Consider the following 22,372-nt stretch of genomic DNA (forward strand, 5'->3'; position numbering starts at 1 on the left):
TGGATGCCCATAGAGGGCTATGGTGAAAAAGGAAATATCCTCAGATGAAATCTGGAAAGAAGCTTTCTGAGAAACTGCTCTGTGATGTGTGACTTCCACTCACAGAGTTACATCTGTATTTCGTGGATCTCTTTGCTAGCCTTATCTCTGTGGAATCTGAGAACAGATATTTCGAATCCCTTTGAAGACTATAGGGCCAAAGGAAATATCCTCCGATAACAAAGAGAAAGAAGCTATCTGAGAAACTTCTTTGTGTTCTGTGAAATCATCTCACAGAGTTACATCTTACCCCTCAAGAAGCCTTTCGCTAAGACTGTTCTTGTGGAATTGGCAAAGTGATATTTGGAAGCTCATAGAGGGCTATGGTGATAAAGGAAGTATCCTCAGATGAAATCTGGAAAGAAGCTTTCTGAGAAACTGCTTAGTGTTCTGTTAATTCATCTCACAGAGTTACATCTGTATTTCGTGGATCTCTTTGCTAGCCTTATTTCTGTGGAATCTGAGAACAGATATTTCAGATCACTTTGAAGACTATAGGGCCAGAGGAAATATCCTCCGATAACAAAGAGAAAGAAGCTTTCTGAGAAACTTCTTTGTGTTCTGTGAAATCATCTCACAGAGTTACAGCTTTCCCCTCAAGAAGCCTTTCGCTAAGAAAGTTCTTGTGGAATTGGCAAAGTGATATTTGGAAGCCCTTAGAGGGCTATGGTGAAAAAGGAAATATCCTCTGATGAAATCTGGAAAGAAGCTTTCTGAGAAACTGCTTAGTGTTCTGTTAATTCATCTCACAGAGTTACATCTGTATTTCGTGGATCTCTTTGCTAGCCTTATTTCTGTGGAATTTGAGAACAGATATTTCGGATCCCTTTGAAGACTATAGGGCCAAAGGAAATATCCTCCGATAACAAAGAGAAAGAAGCTGTCTGAGAAACTTCTTTGTGTTCTGTGAAATCATCTCACAGAGTTACAGCTTTCCCCTCAAAAAGCCGCTCGCTAAGACAGTTCTTGTGGAATTGGCAAAGTGATATTTGGATGCCCATAGAGGGCTATGGTGAAAAAGGAAATATCCTCAGTGAAATCTGGAAAGAAGCTTTCTGAGAAACTACTCTGTGATGTGTGACTTCCATTCACAGAGTTACATCTGTATTTCATGGATCTCTTTGCTAGCCTTATTTCTGTGGAATCTGAGAACAGATATTTCGGATCCCTTTGAAGACTATAGGGCCAAAGGAAATATCCTCCGATAACAAAGAGAAAGAAGCTTTCTGAGAAACTTCTTTGTGTTCTGTGAAATCATCTCACAGAGTTACAGCTTTCCCCTCAAGAAGCCTTTCGCTAAGACAGTTCTTGTGGAATTGGCAAAGTGATATTTGGAAGCCCATAGAGGGCTATGGTGAAAAAGGAAATATCCTCAGATGAAATCTGGAAAGAAGCTTTCTGAGAAACTGCTTAATGTTCTGTTAATTCATCTCACAGAGTTACATCGGTATTTCCTGAATCTCTTTGCTAGCCTTATTTCTGTGGAATCTGAGAACAGATATTTCAGATCCCTTTGAAGACTATAGGGCCAAAGGAAATATCCTGCTATAACAAAGAGAAAGAAGCTTTCTGAGAAACTTCTTTGGGTTCTGTGAAATCATCTCATAGAGGTACAGCTTTCCCCTCAAGAAGCCTTTCGCTAAGACAGTACTTGTGGAATTGGCAAAGTGATATTTGGAAGCCCTGAGAGGGCTATGGTGAAAAGGGAAATATCCTCAGGTGAAATCTGGAAAGAAGCTTTCTGAGAAACTGCTTAGTGTTCTGTTAATTTATCTCACAGAGTTACATCTGTATTTCGTGGATGTCTTTGCTAGCCTTATTTCTGTGGAATCTGAGAACAGATATTTCGGATCCCTCTGAAGACTATAGGGCCAAAGGAAATATCCTCCGATAACAAAGAGAAAGAAGCTTTCTGAGAAACTTCTTTGTGTTCTGTGAAATCATCTCATAGAGTTACAGCTTTCCCCTCTAGAAGCCTTTCGCTAAGACAGTTCTTGTGGAATTGGCAAAGTGATATTTGGAAGTCCATAGAGGGCTATGGTGAAAAAGGAAATATCCTCACATGAAATCTGGAAAGAAGCTTTCTGAGAAACTGGTGAGTGTTCTGTTAATTCATCTCACAGGGTTACATCTGTATTTCATGGATCTCTTTGCTAGCCTTATCTCTGTGGAATCTGAGAATAGATTTTTCGGATCCCTTCGAAGACTATAGGGCCAAACGAAATATCCTCCGATAACAAAGAGAAAGAAGCTGTCTGAGAAACTTCTTTGTGTTCTGTGAAATCATCTCACAGATTTACAGCTTTCCCCTCAAAAAGCCTTTCGCTAAGACAGTACTTGTGGAATTGGCAAAGTGATATTTGGAAGCCCATAGAGGGCTACGGTTAAAAAGGAAATATCCTCAGATGAAATCTGGAAAGAAGCTTTCTGAGAAACTGCTCTGTGATGTGTGACTTCCACTCACAGAGTTACATCTGTATTTCGTGGATCTCTTTGCTAGCCTTATCTCTGTGGAATCTGAGAACAGATATTTCGAATCCCTTTGAAGACTATAGGGCCAAAGGAAATATCCTCCGATAACAAAGAGAAAGAAGCTATCTGAAAAACTTCTTTGTATTCTGTGAAATCATCTCACAGAGTTACATCTTACCCCTCAAGAAGCCTTTCGCTAAGACTGTTCTTGTGGAATTGGCAAAGTGATATTTGGAAGCCCATAGAGGGCTATGGTGATAAAGGAAGTATCCTCAGATGAAATCTGGAAAGAAGCTTTCTGAGAAACTGCTTAGTGTTCTGTTAATTCATCTCACAGAGTTACATCTGTATTTCGTGGATCTCTTTGCTAGCCTTATTTCTGTGGAATCTGAGAACAGATATTTCAGATCCCTTTGAAGACTATAGGGCCAGAGGAAATATCCTCCGATAACAAAGAGAAAGAAGCTTTCTGAGAAACTTCTTTGTGTTCTGTGAAATCATCTCACAGAGTTACAGCTTTCCCCTCAAGAAGCCTTTCGCTAAGACAGTTCTTGTGGAATTGGCAAAGTGATATTTGGAAGCCCATAGAGGGCTATGGTGAAAAAGGAAATATCCTCAGATGAAAAATGGGAAGTAGCTTTGTGAGAAAATGCTTAGAGTTCTGTGAATTCATCTCACAGCGTTACATCTGTATTTCGTGGATCTCTTGCTAGCCTTATTTCTGTGGAATATGAGAACAGATATTTCGGATCCCTTTGAAGACTATAGGGCCAAAGGAAATATCCTCCGAAAACAAATAGAAAGAAGCTTTCTGAGAAACTTCTTTGTGTTCTGTGAAATCATCTCACAGAGTTACAGCTTTCCCCTCAAGAAGCCTTTCGCTAAGACACTTCTTGTGGAATTGGCAACGTGATATTTGGAAGCCCTTAGATGGCTATGGTGAAAAAGGAAATATCCTCTGATGAAATCTGGAAAGAAGCTTTCTGAGAAACTGCTTAGTGTTCTGTTAATTCATCTCACAGAGTTACATCTGTATTTCGTGGATCTCTTTGCTAGCCTTATTTCTGTGGAATTTGAGAACAGATATTTCGGATCCCTTTGAAGACTATAGGGCCAAAGGAAATATACTCCGATAACAAAGAGAAAGAAGCTGTCTGAGAAACTTCTTTGTGTTCTGTGAAATCATCTCACAGAGTTACAGCTTTCCCCTCAAAAAGCCGCTCGCTAAGACAGTTCTTGTGGAATTGGCAAAGTGATATTTGGAAGCCCTTAGAGGGCTATGGTGAAAAAGGAAATATCCTCAGATGAAATCTGGAAAGAAGCTTTCTGAGAAACTACTCTGTGATGTGTGACTTCCATTCACAGAGTTACATCTGTATTTCATGGATCTCTTTGCTAGCCTTATTTCTGTGGAATCTGAGAACAGATATTTCGGATCCCTTTGAAGACTATAGGGCCAAAGGAAATATCCTCCGATAACAAAGAGAAAGAAGCTTTCTGAGAAACTTCTTTGTTTTCTGTGAAATCATCTCTCAGAGTTACAGCTTTCCCCTCAAGAAGCCTTTCGCTAAGACAGTCCTTGTGGAATTGGCAAAGTGATATTTGGAAGCCCATAGAGGGCTATGGTGAAAAAGGAAATATCCTCAGATGAAATCTGGAAAGAAGCTTTCTGAGAAACTGCTTAATGTTCTGTTAATTCATCTCACAGAGTTACATCGGTATTTCCTGAATCTCTTTGCTAGCCATATTTCTGTGGAATCTGAGAACAGATATTTCAGATCCCTTTGAAGACTATAGGGCCAAAGGAAATATCCTGCTATAACAAAGAGAAAGAAGCTTTCTGAGAAACTTCTTTGGGTTCTGTGAAATCATCTCATAGAGGTACAGCTTTCCCCTCAAGAAGCCTTTCGCTAAGACAGTTCTTGTGGAATTGGCAAAGTGATATTTCGAAGCCCTTAGAGGGCTATGGTGAAAAGGGAAATATCCTCAGGTGAAATCTGGAAAGAAGCTTTCTGAGAAACTGCTTAGTGTTCTGTTAATTTATCTCACAGAGTTACATCTGTATTTCGTGGATGTCTTTGCTAGCCTTATTTCTGTGGAATCTGAGAACAGATATTTCGGATCCCTCTGAAGACTATAGGGCCAAAGGAAATATCCTCCGATAACAAAGAGAAAGAAGCTTTCTGAGAAACTTCTTTGTGTTCTGTGAAATCATCTCATAGAGTTACAGCTTTCCCCTCAAGAAGCCTTTCGCTAAGACAGTTCTTGTGGAATTGGCAAAGTGATATTTGGAAGTCCATAGAGGGCTATGGTGAAAAAGGAAATATCCTCACATGAAATCTGGAAAGAAGCTTTCTGAGAAACTGGTGAGTGTTCTGTTAATTCATCTCACAGGGTTACATCTGTATTTCATGGATCTCTTTGCTAGCCTTATTTCTGTGGAATCTGAGAACAGATTTTTCGGATCCCTTCGAAGACTATAGGGCCAAACGAAATATCCTCCGATAACAAAGAGAAAGAAGCTGTCTGAGAAACTTCTTTGTGTTCTGTGAAATCATCTCACAGATTTACAGCTTTCCCCTCAAGAAGCCTTTCGCTAAGACAGTACTTGTGGAATTGGCAAAGTGATATTTGGAAGCCCATAGAGGGCTACGGTTAAAAAGGAAATATCCTCAGATGAAATCTGGAAAGAAGCTTTCTGAGAAACTGCTCTGTGATGTGTGACTTCCACTCACAGAGTTACATCTGTATTTCGTGGATCTCTTTGCTAGCCTTATCTCTGTGGAATCTGAGAACAGATATTTCGAATCCCTTTGAAGACTATAGGGCCAAAGGAAATATCCTCCGATAACAAAGAGAAAGAAGCTATCTGAAAAACTTCTTTGTGTTCTGTGAAATCATCTCACAGAGTTACATCTTACCCCTCAAGAAGCCTTTCGCTAAGACTGTTCTTGTGGAATTGGCAAAGTGATATTTGGAAGCCCATAGAGGGCTATGGTGATAAAGGAAGTATCCTCAGATGAAATCTGGAAAGAAGCTTTCTGAGAAACTGCTTAGTGTTCTGTTAATTCATCTCACAGAGTTACATCTGTATTTCGTGGATCTATTTGCTAGCCTTATTTCTGTGGAATCTGAGAACAGATATTTCAGATCCCTTTGAAGACTATAGGGCCAGAGGAAATATCCTCCGATAACAAAGAGAAAGAAGCTTTCTGAGAAACTTCTTTGTGTTCTGTGAAATCATCTCACAGAGTTACAGCTTTCCCCTCAAGAAGCCTTTCGCTAAGACACTTCTTGTGGAATTGGCAAAGTGATATTTGGAAGCCCATAGAGGGCTATGGTGAAAAAGGAAATATCCTCAGATGAAAAATGGGAAGTAGCTTTGTGAGAAAATGCTTAGAGTTCTGTGAATTCATCTCACAGCGTTACATCTGTATTTCGTGGATCTCTTGCTAGCCTTATTTCTGTGGAATATGAGAACAGATATTTCGGATCCCTTTGAAGACTATAGGGCCAAAGGAAATATCCTCCGAAAACAAATAGAAAGAAGCTTTCTGAGAAACTTCTTTGTGTTCTGTGAAATCATCTGACAGAGTTACAGCTTTCCCCTCAAGAAGCCTTTCGCTAAGACAGTTCTTGTGGAATTGGCAAAGTGATATTTGGAAGCCCTTAGATGGCTATGGTGAAAAAGGAAATATCCTCTGATGAAATCTGGAAAGAAGCTTTCTGAGAAACTGCTTAGTGTTCTGTTAATTCATCTCACAGAGTTACATCTGTATTTCGTGGATCTCTTTGCTAGCCTTATTTCTGTGGAATTTGAGAACAGATATTTCGGATCCCTTTGAAGACTATAGGGCCAAAGGAAATATACTCCGATAACAAAGAGAAAGAAGCTGTCTGAGAAACTTATTTGTGTTCTGTGAAATCATCTCACAGAGTTACAGCTTTCCCCTCAAAAAGCCGCTCGCTAAGACAGTTCTTGTGGAATTGGCAAAGTGATATTTGGAAGCCCATAGAGGGCTATGGTGAAAAAGGAAATATCCTCAGATGAAATCTGGAAAGAAGCTTTCTGAGAAACTACTCTGTGATGTGTGACTTCCATTCACAGAGTTACATCTGTATTTCATGGATCTCTTTGCTAGCCTTATTTCTGTGGAATCTGAGAACAGATATTTCGGATCCCTTTGAAGACTATAGGGCCAAAGGAAATATCCTCCGATAACAAAGAGAAAGAAGCTTTCTGAGAAACTTCTTTGTGTTCTGTGAAATCATCTCTCAGAGTTACAGCTTTCCCCTCAAGAAGCCTTTCGCTAAGACAGTCCTTGTGGAATTGGCAAAGTGATATTTGGAAGCCCATAGAGGGCTATGGTGAAAAAGGAAATATCCTCAGATGAAATCTGGAAAGAAGCTTTCTGAGAAACTGCTTAATGTTCTGTTAATTCATCTCACAGAGTTACATCGGTATTTCCTGAATCTCTTTGCTAGCCTTATTTCTGTGGAATCTGAGAACAGATATTTCAGAATCTTTTGAAGACTATAGGGCCAAAGGAAATATCCTGCTATAACAAAGAGAAAGAAGCTTTCTGAGAAACTTCTTTGGGTTCTGTGAAATCATCTCATAGAGGTACAGCTTTCCCCTCAAGAAGCCTTTCGCTAAGACAGTTCTTGTGGAATTGGCAAAGTGATATTTCGAAGCCCTTAGAGGGCTATGGTGAAAAGGGAAATATCCTCAGGTGAAATCTGGAAAGAAGCTTTCTGAGAAACTGCTTAGTGTTCTGTTAATTTATCTCACAGAGTTACATCTGTATTTCGTGGATGTCTTTGCTAGCCTTATTTCTGTGGAATCTGAGAACAGATATTTCGGATCCCTCTGAAGACTATAGGGCCAAAGGAAATATCCTCCGATAACAAAGAGAAAGAAGCTTTCTGAGAAACTTCTTTGTGTTCTGTGAAATCATCTCATAGAGTTACAGCTTTCCCCTCAAGAAGCCTTTCGCTAAGACAGTTCTTGTGGAATTGGCAAAGTGATATTTGGAAGCCCATAGAGGGCTATGGTGAAAAAGGAAATATCCTCAGATGAAATCTGGAAAGAAGCTTTCTGAGAAACTGGTGAGTGTTCTGTTAATTCATCTCACAGGGTTACATCTGTATTTCATGGATCTCTTTGCTAGCCTTATTTCTGTGGAATCTGAGAACAGATTTTTCGGATCCCTTCGAAGACTATAGGGCCAAACGAAATATCCTCCGATAACAAAGACAAAGAAGCTGTCTGAGAAACTTCTTTGTGTTCTGTGAAATCATATCACAGAGTTACAGCTTTCCCCTCAATAAGCCTTTCGCTAAGACAGTTCTTGTGGAATTGGCAAAGTGATATTTGGAAGCCCATAGAGGGCTACGGTTAAAAAGGAAATATCCTCAGATGAAATCTGGAAAGAAGCTTTCTGAGAAACTGCTCTGTGATGTGTGACTTCCACTCACAGAGTTACATCTGTATTTCGTGGATCTCTTTGCTAGCCTTATCTCTGTGGAATCTGAGAACAGATATTTCGAATCCCTTTGAAGACTATAGGGCCAAAGGAAATATCCTCCGATAACAAAGAGAAAGAAGCTATCTGAGAAACTTCTTTGTGTTCTGTGAAATCATCTCACAGAGTTACATCTTACCCCTCAAGAAGCCTTTCGCTAAGACTGTTCTTGTGGAATTGGCAAAGTGATATTTGGAAGCCCATAGAGGGCTATGGTGATAAAGGAAGTATCCTCAGATGAAATCTGGAAAGAAGCTTTCTGAGAAACTGCTTAGTGTTCTGTTAATTCATCTCACAGAGTTACATCTGTATTTCGTGGATCTCTTTGCTAGCCTTATTTCTGTGGAATCTGAGAACAGATATTTCAGATCCCTTTGAAGACTATAGGGCCAGAGGAAATATCCTCCGATAACAAAGAGAAAGAAGCTTTCTGAGAAACTTCTTTGTGTTCTGTGAAATCATCTCACAGAGTTACAGCTTTCCCCTCAAGAAGCCTTTCGCTAAGACAGTTCTTGTGGAATTGGCAAAGTGATATTTGGAAGCCCATAGAGGGCTATGGTGAAAAAGGAAATATCCTCAGATGAAAAATGGGAAGTAGCTTTGTGAGAAAATGCTTAGAGTTCTGTGAATTCATCTCACAGCGTTACATCTGTATTTCGTGGATCTCTTGCTAGCCTTATTTCTGTGGAATATGAGAACAGATATTTCGGATCCCTTTGAAGACTATAGGGCCAAAGGAAATATCCTCCGAAAACAAATAGAAAGAAGCATTCTGAGAAACTTCTTTGTGTTCTGTGAAATCATCTCACAGAGTTACAGCTTTCCCCTCAAGAAGCCTTTCGCTAAGACAGTTCTTGTGGAATTGGCAAAGTGATATTTGGAAGCCCTTAGATGGCTATGGTGAAAAAGGAAATATCCTCTGATGAAATCTGGAAAGAAGCTTTCTGAGAAACTGCTTAGTGTTCTGTTAATTCATCTCACAGAGTTACATCTGTATTTCGTGGATCTCTTTGCTAGCCTTATTTCTGTGGAATTTGAGAACAGATATTTCGGATCCCTTTGAAGACTATAGGGCCAAAGGAAATATACTCCGATAACAAAGAGAAAGAAGCTGTCTGAGAAACTTATTTGTGTTCTGTGAAATCATCTCACAGAGTTACAGCTTTCCCCTCAAAAAGCCGCTCGCTAAGACAGTTCTTGTGGAATTGGCAAAGTGATATTTGGAAGCCCATAGAGGGCTATGGTGAAAAAGGAAATATCCTCAGATGAAATCTGGAAAGAAGCTTTCTGAGAAACTACTCTGTGATGTGTGACTTCCATTCACAGAGTTACATCTGTATTTCATGGATCTCTTTGCTAGCCTTATTTCTGTGGAATCTGAGAACAGATATTTCGGATCCCTTTGAAGACTATAGGGCCAAAGGAAATATCCTCCGATAACAAAGAGAAAGAAGCTTTCTGAGAAACTTCTTTGTGTTCTGTGAAATCATCTCTCAGAGTTACAGCTTTCCCCTCAAGAAGCCTTTCGCTAAGACAGTCCTTGTGGAATAGGCAAAGTGATATTTGGAAGCCCATAGAGGGCTATGGTGAAAAAGGAAATATCCTCAGATGAAATCTGGAAAGAAGCTTTCTGAGAAACTGCTTAATGTTCTGTTAATTCATCTCACAGAGTTACATCGGTATTTCCTGAATCTCTTTGCTAGCCTTATTTCTGTGGAATCTGAGAACAGATATTTCAGAATCTTTTGAAGACTATAGGGCCAATGGAAATATCCTGCTATAACAAAGAGAAAGAAGCTTTCTGAGAAACTTCTTTGGGTTCTGTGAAATCATCTCATAGAGGTACAGCTTTCCCCTCAAGAAGCCTTTCGCTAAGACAGTTCTTGTGGAATTGGCAAAGTGATATTTGGAAGCCCTTAGAGGGCTATGGTGAAAAGGGAAATATCCTCAGGTGAAATCTGGAAAGAAGCTTTCTGAGAAACTGCTTAGTGTTCTGTTAATTTATCTCACAGAGTTACATCTGTATTTCGTGGATGTCTTTGCTAGCCTTATTTCTGTGGAATCTGAGAACAGATATTTCGGATCCCTCTGAAGACTATAGGGCCAAAGGAAATATCCTCCGATAACAAAGAGAAAGAAGCTTTCTGAGAAACTTCTTTGTGTTCTGTGAAATCATCTCATAGAGTTACAGCTTTCCCCTCAAGAATCCTTTCGCTAAGACAGTTCTTGTGGAATTGGCAAAGTGATATTTGGAAGCCCATAGAGGGCTATGGTGAAAAAGGAAATATCCTCAGATGAAATCTGGAAAGAAGCTTTCTGAGAAACTGGTGAGTGTTCTGTTAATTCATCTCACAGGGTTACATCTGTATTTCATGGATCTCTTTGCTAGCCTTATTTCTGTGGAATCTGAGAACAGATTTTTCGGATCCCTTCGAAGACTATAGGGCCAAACGAAATATCCTCCGATAACAAAGACAAAGAAGCTGTCTGAGAAACTTCTTTGTGTTCTGTGAAATCATCTCACAGAGTTACAGCTTTCCCCTCAATAAGCCTTTCGCTAAGACAGTTCTTGTGGAAATGGCAAAGTGATATTTGGAAGCCCATAGAGGGCTACGGTTAAAAAGGAAATATCCTCAGATGAAATCTGGAAAGAAGCTTTCTGAGAAACTGCTCTGTGATGTGTGACTTCCACTCACAGAGTTACATCTGTATTTCGTGGATCTCTTTGCTAGCCTTATCTCTGTGGAATCTGAGAACAGATATTTCGAATCCCTTTGAAGACTATAGGGCCAAAGGAAATATCCTCCGATAACAAAGAGAAAGAAGCTATCTGAGAAACTTCTTTGTGTTCTGTGAAATCATCTCACAGAGTTACATCTTACCCCTCAAGAAGCCTTTCGCTAAGACTGTTCTTGTGGAATTGGCAAAGTGATATTTGGAAGCCCATAGAGGGCTATGGTGATAAAGGAAGTATCCTCAGATGAAATCTGGAAAGAAGCTTTCTGAGAAACTGCTTAGTGTTCTGTTAATTCATCTCACAGAGTTACATCTGTATTTCGTGGATCTCTTTGCTAGCCTTATTTCTGTGGAATCTGAGAACAGATATTTCAGATCCCTTTGAAGACTATAGGGCCAGAGGAAATATCCTCCGATAACAAAGAGAAAGAAGCTTTCTGAGAAACTTCTTTGTGTTCTGTGAAATCATCTCACAGAGTTACAGCTTTCCCCTCAAGAAGACTTTCGCTAAGATAGTTCTTGTGGAATTGGCAAAGTGATATTTGGAAGCCCATAGAGGGCTATGGTGAAAAAGGAAATATCCTCAGATGAAATCTGGAAAGAAGATTTGTGAGAAAATGCTTAGAGTTCTGTGAATTCATCCCACAGCGTTACATCTGTATTTCGTGGATCTCTTGCTAGCCTTATTTCTGTGGAATATGAGAACAGATATTTCGGATCCCTTTGAAGACTATAGGGCCAAAGGAAATATCCTCCGATAACAAAGAGAAAGAAGCTTTCTGAGAAACTTCTTTGTGTTCTGTGAAATCATCTCACAGAGTTACAGCTTTCCCCTCAAGAAGCCTTTCGCCAAGACAGTTCTTGTGGAATTGGCAAAGTGATATTTGGAAGCCCTTAGAGGGCTATGGTGAAAAAGGAAATATCCTCTGATGAAATCTGGAAAGAAGCTTTCTGAGAAACTGCTTAGTGTTCTGTTAATTCATCTCACAGAGTTACATCTGTATTTCGTGGATCTCTTTGCTAGCCTTATTTCTGTGGAATTTGAGAACAGATATTTCGGATCCCTTTGAAGACTATAGGGCCAAAGGAAATATCCTCCGATAACAAAGAGAAAGAAGCTGTCTGAGAAACTTCTTTGTGTTCTGTGAAATCATCTCACAGAGTTACAGCTTTCCCCTCAAAAAGCCGCTCGCTAAGACAGTTCTTGTGGAATTGGCAAAGTGATATTTGGATGCCCATTGAGGGCTATGGTGAAAAAGGAAATATCCTCAGATGAAATCTGGAAAGAAGCTTTCTGAGAAACTACTCTGTGATGTGTGACTTCCATTCACAGAGTTACATCTGTATTTCATGGATCTCTTTGCTAGCCTTATTTCTGTGGAATCTGAGAACAGATATTTCGGATCCCTTTGAAGACTATAGGGCCAAAGGAAATATACTCCGATAACAAAGAGAAAGAAGCTTTCTGAGAAACTTCTTTGTGTTCTGTGAAATCATCTCTCAGAGTTACAGCTTTCCCCTCAAGAAGCCTTTCGCTAAGACAGTTCTTGTGGAATTGGCAAAGTGATATTTGGAAGCCCATAGAGGGCTATGGTGAAAAAGGAAATATCCTCAGATGAAATCTGGAAAGAAGCTTTCTGAGAAACTGCTTAATGTTCTGTTAATTCATCTCACAGAGTTACATCGGTATTTCCTGAATCTCTTTGCTAGCCTTATTTCTGTGGAATCTGAGAACAGATATTTCGGATCCCTTTGAAGACTATAGGGCCAAAGGAAATATCCTGCTATAACAAAGAGAAAGAAGCTTTCTGAGAAACTTCTTTGGGTTCTGTGAAATCATCTCATAGAGGTACAGCTTTCCCCTCAAGAAGCCTTTCGCTAGGACAGTTCTTGTGGAATTTGCAAAGTGATATTTGGAAGCCCTTAGAGGGCTATGGTGAAAAGGGAAATATCCTCAGGTGAAATCTGGAAAGAAGCTTTCTGAGAAACTGCTTAGTGTTCTGTTAATTTATCTCACAGAGTTACATCTGTATTTCGTGGATGTCTTTGCTAGCCTTATTTCTGTGGAATCTGAGAACAGATATTTCGGATCCCTCTGAAGACTATAGGGTCAAAGGAAATATCCTCCGATAACAAAGAGAAAGAAGCTTTCTGAGAAACTTCTTTGTGTTCTGTGAAATCATCTCATAGAGTTACAGCTTTCCCCTCAAGAAGCCTTTCGCTAAGACAGTTCTTGTGGAATTGGCAAAGTGATATTTGGAAGCCCATAGAGGGCTATGGTGAAAAAGGAAATATCCTCAGATGAAATCTGGAAAGAAGCTTTCTGAGAAACTGGTGAGTGTTCTGTTAATTCATCTCACAGGGTTACATCTGTATTTCATGGATCTCTTTGATAGCCTTATTTCTGTGGAATCTGAGAACAGATTTTTCGGATCCCTTCGGAGACTATAGGGCCAAACGAAATATCCTCCGATAACAAAGAGAAAGAAGCTGTCTGAGAAACTTCTTTGTGTTCTGTGAAATCATCTCCCAGATTTACAGCTTTCCCCTCAAGAAGCCTTTCGCTAAGACAGTTCTTGTGGAATTGGCAAAGTGATATTTGGAAGCCCATAGAGGGCTACGGTTAAAAAGGAAATATCCTCAGATGAAATCTGGAAAGAAGCTTTCTGAGAAACTGCTCTGTGATGTGTGACTTCCACTCACAGAGTTACATCTGTATTTCGTGGATCTCTTTGCTAACCTTATCTCTGTGGAATCTGAGAACAGATATTTCGAATCCCTTTGAAGACTATAGGGCCAAAGGAAATATCCTCCGATAACAAAGAGAAAGAAGCTATCTGAAAAACTTCATTGTGTTCTGTGAAATCATCTCACAGAGTTACATCTTACCCCTCAAGAAGCCTTTCGCTAAGACTGTTCTTGTGGAATTGGCAAAGTGATATTTGGAAGCCCATAGAGGGCTATGGTGATAAAGGAAGTATCCTCAGATGAAATCTGGAAAGAAGCTTTCTGAGAAACTGCTTAGTGTTCTGTTAATTCATCTCACAGAGTTACATCTGTATTTCGTGGATCTCTTTTCTAGCCTTATTTCTGTGGAATCTGAGAACAGATATTTCAGATCCCTTTGAAGACTATAGGGCCAGAGGAAATATCCTCCGATAACAAAGAGAAAGAAGCTTTCTGAGAAACTTCTTTGTGTTCTGTGAAATCATCTCACAGAGTTACAGCTTTCCCCTCAAGAAGCCTTTCGCTAAGACAGTTCTTGTGGAATTGGCAAAGTGTTATTTGGAAGCCCATAGAGGGCTATGGTGAAAAAGGAAATATCCTCAGATGAAAAATGGGAAGTAGCTTTGTGAGAAAATGCTTAGAGTTCTGTGAATTCATCTCACAGCGTTACATCTGTATTACGTGGATCTCTTGCTAGCCTTATTTCTGTGGAATATGAGAACAGATATTTCGGATCCCTTTGAAGACTATAGGGCCAAAGGAAATATCCTCCGAAAACAAATAGAAAGAAGCTTTCTGAGAAACTTCTTTGTGTTCTGTGAAATCATCTCACAGAGCTACAGCTTTCCCCTCAAGAAGCCTTTCGCTAAGACAGTTCTTGTGGAATTGGCAAAGTGATATTTGGAAGCCCTTAGAGGGCTATGGTGAAAAAGGAAATATCCTCTGATGAAATCTGGAAAGAAGCTTTCTGAGAAACTGCTTAGTGTTCTGTTAATTCATCTCACAGAGTTACATCTGTATTTCGTGGATCTCTTTGCTAGCCTTATTTCTGTGGAATTTGAGAACAGATATTTCGGATCCCTTTGAAGACTATAGGGCCAAAGGAAATATCCTCCGATAACAAAGAGAAAGAAGCTGTCTGAGAAACTTCTTTGTGTTCTGTGAAATCATCTCACAGAGTTACAGCTTTCCCCTCAAAAAGCCGCTCGCTAAGACAGTTCTTGTGGAATTGGCAAAGTGATATTTGGAAGCCCATAGAGGGCTATGGTGAAAAAGGAAATATCCTCAGATGAAATCTGGAAAGAAGCTTTCTGAGAAACTACTCTGTGATGTGTGACTTCCATTCACAGAGTTACATCTGTATTTCATGGATCTCTTTGCTAGCCTTATTTCTGTGGAATCTGAGAACAGATATTTCGGATCCCTTTGAAGACTATAGGGCCAAAGGAAATATCCTCCGATAACAAAGAGAAAGAAGCTTTCTGAGAAACTTCTTTGGGTTCTGTGAAATCATCTCATAGAGGTACAGCTTTCCCCTCAAGAAGCCTTTCGCTAAGACAGTTCTTGTGGAATTGGCAAAGTGATATTTGGAAGCCCTTAGAGGGCTATGGTGAAAAGGGAAATATCCTCAGGTGAAATCTGGAAAGAAGCTTTCTGAGAAACTGCTTAGTGTTCTGTTAATTTATCTCACAGAGTTACATCTGTATTTCGTGGATGTCTTTGCTAGCCTTATTTCTGTGGAATCTGAGAACAGATATTTCGGATCCCTCTGAATACTATAGGGCCAAAGGAAATATCCTCCGATAACAAAGAGAAAGAAGCTTTCTGAGAAACTTCTTTGTGTTCTGTGAAATCATCTCATAGAGTTACAGCTTTCCCCTCAAGAAGCCTTTCGCTAAGACAGTTCTTGTGGAATTGGCAAAGTGATATTTGGAAGCCCATAGAGGGCTATGGTGAAAAAGGAAATATCCTCAGATGAAATCTGGAAAGAAGCTTTCTGAGAAACTGGTGAGTGTTCTGTTAATTCATCTCACAGGGTTACATCTGTATTTCATGGATCTCTTTGCTAGCCTTATTTCTGTGGAATCTGAGAACAGATTTTTCGGATCCCTTCGAAGACTATAGGGCCAAACGAAATATCCTCCGATAACAAAGACAAAGAAGCTGTCTGAGAAACTTCTTTGTGTTCTGTGAAATCATCTCACAGAGTTACAGCTTTCCCCTCAAGAAGCCGTTCGCTAAGACAGTTCTTGTGGAATTGGCAAAGTGATATTTGGAAGCCCATAGAGGGCCACGGTTAAAAAGGAAATATCCTCAGATGAAATCTGGAAAGAAGCTTTCTGAGAAACTGCTCTGTGATGTGTGACTTCCACTCACAGAGTTACATCTGTATTTCGTGGATCTCTTTGCTAGCCTTATCTCTGTGGAATCTGAGAACAGATATTTCGAATCCCTTTGAAGACTATAGGGCCAAAGGAAATATCCTCCGATAACAAAGAGAAAGAAGCTATCTGAGAAACTTCTTTGTGTTCTGTGAAATCATCTCACAGAGTTACATCTTACCCCTCAAGAAGCCTTTCGCTAAGACTGTTTTTGTGGAAATGGCAAAGTGATATTTGGAAGCCCATAGAGGGCTATGGTGATAAAGGAAGTATCCTCAGATGAAATCTGGAAAGAAGCTTTCTGAGAAACTGCTTAGTGTTCTGTTAATTCATCTCACAGAGTTACATCTGTATTTCGTGGTTCTCTTTGCTAGCCTTATTTCTGTGGAATCTGAGAACAGATATTTCAGATCCCTTTGAAGACTATAGGGCCGGAGGAAATATCCTCCGATAACAAAGAGAAAGAAGCTTTCTGAGAAACTTCTTTGTGTTCTGTGAAATCATCTCTCAGAGTTACAGCTTTCCCCTCAAGAAGCCTTTCGCTAAGACAGTTCTTGTGGAATTGGCAAAGTGATATTTGGAAGCCCATAGAGGGCTATGGTGAAAAAGGAAATATCCTCAGATGAAATCTGGAAAGAAGCTTTCTGAGAAACTGCTTAATGTTCTGTTAATTCATCTCACAGAGTTACATCGGTATTTCCTGAATCTCTTTGCTAGCCTTATTTCTGTGGAATCTGAGAACAGATATTTCAGATCCCTTTGAAGACTATAGGGCCAAAGGAAATATCCTGCTATAACAAAGAGAAAGAAGCTTTCTGAGAAACTTCTTTGTGTTCTGTGAAATCATCTCATAGAGGTACAGCTTTCCCCTCAAGAAGCCTTTCGCTAAGACAGTTCTTCTGGAATTGGCAAAGTGATATTTGGAAGCCCATAGACGGCTATGGTGAAAAAGGAAATATCCCCAGATGAAATCTGGAAAGAAGCTTTCTGAGAAACTGCTTAATGTTCTGTTAATTCATCTCACCGAGTTACATCGGTATTTCCTGAATCTCTTTGCTGGCCTTATTTCTGTGGAATCTGAGAACAGATATTTCGGATCCCTCTGAAGACTATAGGGCCAAAGGAAATATCCTCCGATAACAAAGAGAAAGAAGCTTTCTGAGAAACTTCTTTGTGTTCTGTGAAATCATCTCATAGAGTTACAGCTTTCCCCTCAAGAAGCCTTTCGCTAAGACAGTTCTTGTTTAATTGGCAATGTGATATTTGGAAGCCCATAGAGGGCTATGGTGAAAAAGGAAATATCCTCAGATGAAATATGGAAAGAAGCTTTCTGAGAAACTGGTGAGTGTTCTGTTAATTCATCTCACAGGGTTACATCTGTATTTCATGGATCTCTTTGCTAGCCTTATTTCTGTGGAATCTGAGAACAGATTTTTCGGATCCCTTCGAAGACTATAGGGCCAAACGAAATATCCTCCGATAACAAAGAGAAAGAAGCTGTCTGAGAAACTTCTTTGTGTTCTGTGAAATCATCTCACAGAGTTACAGCTTACCCCTCAAGAAGCCTTTCGCTAAGACAGTTCTTGTGGAATTGGCAAAGTGATATTTGGAAGCCCATAGAGGGCTACGGTAAAAAAGAAAATATCCTCAGATGAAATCTGGAAAGAAGCTTTCTGAGAAACTACTCTGTAATGTGTGACTTCCACTCACAGAGTTACATCTGTATTTCATGGATCTCTTTGCTAGCCTTATTTCTGTGGAATCTGAGAACAGATATTTCGGATCCCTTTGAAGACTATAGGGCCAAAGGAAATATACTCCGATAACAAAGAGAAGGAAGCTTTCTGAGAAACTTCTTTGTGTTCTGTGAAATCACCTCACAGAGTTACAGCTTTCCCCTCAAGAAGCCTTTCGCTAAGATAGTTCTTGTGGAATTGGCAAAGTGATATTTGGAAGCCCATAGAGGGCTATGGTGAAAAAGGAAATATCCTCAGATGAAATCTGGAAAGAAGATTTGTGAGAAAATGCTTAGAGTTCTGTGAATTCATCCCACAGCGTTACATCTGTATTTCGTGGATCTCTTGCTAGCCTTATTTCTGTGGAATATGAGAACAGATATTTCGGATCCCTTTGAAGACTATAGGGCCAAAGGAAATATCCTCCGAAAACAAATAGAAAGAAGCTTTCTGAGAAACTTCTTTGTGTTCTGTGAAATCATCTCACAGAGTTACAGCTTTCCCCTCAAGAAGCCTTTCGCCAAGACAGTTCTTGTGGAATTGGCAAAGTGATATTTGGAAGCCCTTAGAGGGCTATGGTGAAAAAGGAAATATCCTCTGATGAAATCTGGAAAGAAGCTTTCTGAGAAACTGCTTAGTGTTCTGTTAATTCATCTCACAGAGTTACATCTGTATTTCGTGGATCTCTTTGCTAGCCTTATTTCTGTGGAATTTGAGAACAGATATTTCGGATCCCTTTGAAGACTATAGGGCCAAAGGAAATATCCTCCGATAACAAAGAGAAAGAAGCTGTCTGAGAAACTTCTTTGTGTTCTGTGAAATCATCTCACAGAGTTACAGCTTTCCCCTCAAAAAGCCGCTCGCTAAGACAGTTCTTGTGGAATTGGCAAAGTGATATTTGGATGCCCATTGAGGGCTATGGTGAAAAAGGAAATATCCTCAGATGAAATCTGGAAAGAAGCTTTCTGAGAAACTACTCTGTGATGTGTGACTTCCATTCACAGAGTTACATCTGTATTTCATGGATCTCTTTGCTAGCCTTATTTCTGTGGAATCTGAGAACAGATATTTCGGATCCCTTTGAAGACTATAGGGCCAAAGGAAATATACTCCGATAACAAAGAGAAAGAAGCTTTCTGAGAAACTTCTTTGTGTTCTGTGAAATCATCTCTCAGAGTTACAGCTTTCCCCTCAAGAAGCCTTTCGCTAAGACAGTTCTTGTGGAATTGGCAAAGTGATATTTGGAAGCCCATAGAGGGCTATGGTGAAAAAGGAAATATCCTCAGATGAAATCTGGAAAGAAGCTTTCTGAGAAACTGCTTAATGTTCTGTTAATTCATCTCACAGAGTTACATCGGTATTTCCTGAATCTCTTTGCTAGCCTTATTTCTGTGGAATCTGAGAACAGATATTTCGGATCCCTTTGAAGACTATAGGGCCAAAGGAAATATCCTGCTATAACAAAGAGAAAGAAGCTTTCTGAGAAACTTCTTTGGGTTCTGTGAAATCATCTCATAGAGGTACAGCTTTCCCCTCAAGAAGCCTTTCGCTAGGACAGTTCTTGTGGAATTTGCAAAGTGATATTTGGAAGCCCTTAGAGGGCTATGGTGAAAAGGGAAATATCCTCAGGTGAAATCTGGAAAGAAGCTTTCTGAGAAACTGCTTAGTGTTCTGTTAATTTATCTCACAGAGTTACATCTGTATTTCGTGGATGTCTTTGCTAGCCTTATTTCTGTGGAATCTGAGAACAGATATTTCGGATCCCTCTGAAGACTATAGGGTCAAAGGAAATATCCTCCGATAACAAAGAGAAAGAAGCTTTCTGAGAAACTTCTTTGTGTTCTGTGAAATCATCTCATAGAGTTACAGCTTTCCCCTCAAGAAGCCTTTCGCTAAGACAGTTCTTGTGGAATTGGCAAAGTGATATTTGGAAGCCCATAGAGGGCTATGGTGAAAAAGGAAATATCCTCAGATGAAATCTGGAAAGAAGCTTTCTGAGAAACTGGTGAGTGTTCTGTTAATTCATCTCACAGGGTTACATCTGTATTTCATGGATCTCTTTGATAGCCTTATTTCTGTGGAATCTGAGAACAGATTTTTCGGATCCCTTCGGAGACTATAGGGCCAAACGAAATATCCTCCGATAACAAAGAGAAAGAAGCTGTCTGAGAAACTTCTTTGTGTTCTGTGAAATCATCTCCCAGATTTACAGCTTTCCCCTCAAGAAGCCTTTCGCTAAGACAGTTCTTGTGGAATTGGCAAAGTGATATTTGGAAGCCCATAGAGGGCTACGGTTAAAAAGGAAATATCCTCAGATGAAATCTGGAAAGAAGCTTTCTGAGAAACTGCTCTGTGATGTGTGACTTCCACTCACAGAGTTACATCTGTATTTCGTGGATCTCTTTGCTAACCTTATCTCTGTGGAATCTGAGAACAGATATTTCGAATCCCTTTGAAGACTATAGGGCCAAAGGAAATATCCTCCGATAACAAAGAGAAAGAAGCTATCTGAAAAACTTCATTGTGTTCTGTGAAATCATCTCACAGAGTTACATCTTACCCCTCAAGAAGCCTTTCGCTAAGACTGTTCTTGTGGAATTGGCAAAGTGATATTTGGAAGCCCATAGAGGGCTATGGTGATAAAGGAAGTATCCTCAGATGAAATCTGGAAAGAAGCTTTCTGAGAAACTGCTTAGTGTTCTGTTAATTCATCTCACAGAGTTACATCTGTATTTCGTGGATCTCTTTTCTAGCCTTATTTCTGTGGAATCTGAGAACAGATATTTCAGATCCCTTTGAAGACTATAGGGCCAGAGGAAATATCCTCCGATAACAAAGAGAAAGAAGCTTTCTGAGAAACTTCTTTGTGTTCTGTGAAATCATCTCACAGAGTTACAGCTTTCCCCTCAAGAAGCCTTTCGCTAAGACAGTTCTTGTGGAATTGGCAAAGTGTTATTTGGAAGCCCATAGAGGGCTATGGTGAAAAAGGAAATATCCTCAGATGAAAAATGGGAAGTAGCTTTGTGAGAAAATGCTTAGAGTTCTGTGAATTCATCTCACAGCGTTACATCTGTATTACGTGGATCTCTTGCTAGCCTTATTTCTGTGGAATATGAGAACAGATATTTCGGATCCCTTTGAAGACTATAGGGCCAAAGGAAATATCCTCCGAAAACAAATAGAAAGAAGCTTTCTGAGAAACTTCTTTGTGTTCTGTGAAATCATCTCACAGAGCTACAGCTTTCCCCTCAAGAAGCCTTTCGCTAAGACAGTTCTTGTGGAATTGGCAAAGTGATATTTGGAAGCCCTTAGAGGGCTATGGTGAAAAAGGAAATATCCTCTGATGAAATCTGGAAAGAAGCTTTCTGAGAAACTGCTTAGTGTTCTGTTAATTCATCTCACAGAGTTACATCTGTATTTCGTGGATCTCTTTGCTAGCCTTATTTCTGTGGAATTTGAGAACAGATATTTCGGATCCCTTTGAAGACTATAGGGCCAAAGGAAATATCCTCCGATAACAAAGAGAAAGAAGCTGTCTGAGAAACTTCTTTGTGTTCTGTGAAATCATCTCACAGAGTTACAGCTTTCCCCTCAAAAAGCCGCTCGCTAAGACAGTTCTTGTGGAATTGGCAAAGTGATATTTGGAAGCCCATAGAGGGCTATGGTGAAAAAGGAAATATCCTCAGATGAAATCTGGAAAGAAGCTTTCTGAGAAACTACTCTGTGATGTGTGACTTCCATTCACAGAGTTACATCTGTATTTCATGGATCTCTTTGCTAGCCTTATTTCTGTGGAATCTGAGAACAGATATTTCGGATCCCTTTGAAGACTATAGGGCCAAAGGAAATATCCTCCGATAACAAAGAGAAAGAAGCTTTCTGAGAAACTTCTTTGGGTTCTGTGAAATCATCTCATAGAGGTACAGCTTTCCCCTCAAGAAGCCTTTCGCTAAGACAGTTCTTGTGGAATTGGCAAAGTGATATTTGGAAGCCCTTAGAGGGCTATGGTGAAAAGGGAAATATCCTCAGGTGAAATCTGGAAAGAAGCTTTCTGAGAAACTGCTTAGTGTTCTGTTAATTTATCTCACAGAGTTACATCTGTATTTCGTGGATGTCTTTGCTAGCCTTATTTCTGTGGAATCTGAGAACAGATATTTCGGATCCCTCTGAATACTATAGGGCCAAAGGAAATATCCTCCGATAACAAAGAGAAAGAAGCTTTCTGAGAAACTTCTTTGTGTTCTGTGAAATCATCTCATAGAGTTACAGCTTTCCCCTCAAGAAGCCTTTCGCTAAGACAGTTCTTGTGGAATTGGCAAAGTGATATTTGGAAGCCCATAGAGGGCTATGGTGAAAAAGGAAATATCCTCAGATGAAATCTGGAAAGAAGCTTTCTGAGAAACTGGTGAGTGTTCTGTTAATTCATCTCACAGGGTTACATCTGTATTTCATGGATCTCTTTGCTAGCCTTATTTCTGTGGAATCTGAGAACAGATTTTTCGGATCCCTTCGAAGACTATAGGGCCAAACGAAATATCCTCCGATAACAAAGACAAAGAAGCTGTCTGAGAAACTTCTTTGTGTTCTGTGAAATCATCTCACAGAGTTACAGCTTTCCCCTCAAGAAGCCGTTCGCTAAGACAGTTCTTGTGGAATTGGCAAAGTGATATTTGGAAGCCCATAGAGGGCCACGGTTAAAAAGGAAATATCCTCAGATGAAATCTGGAAAGAAGCTTTCTGAGAAACTGCTCTGTGA

This window comes from Macaca nemestrina, chromosome 1 (assembly GCF_043159975.1).
Source record: "Macaca nemestrina isolate mMacNem1 chromosome 1, mMacNem.hap1, whole genome shotgun sequence".
Classification (NCBI taxonomy): domain Eukaryota; kingdom Metazoa; phylum Chordata; class Mammalia; order Primates; family Cercopithecidae; genus Macaca; species Macaca nemestrina.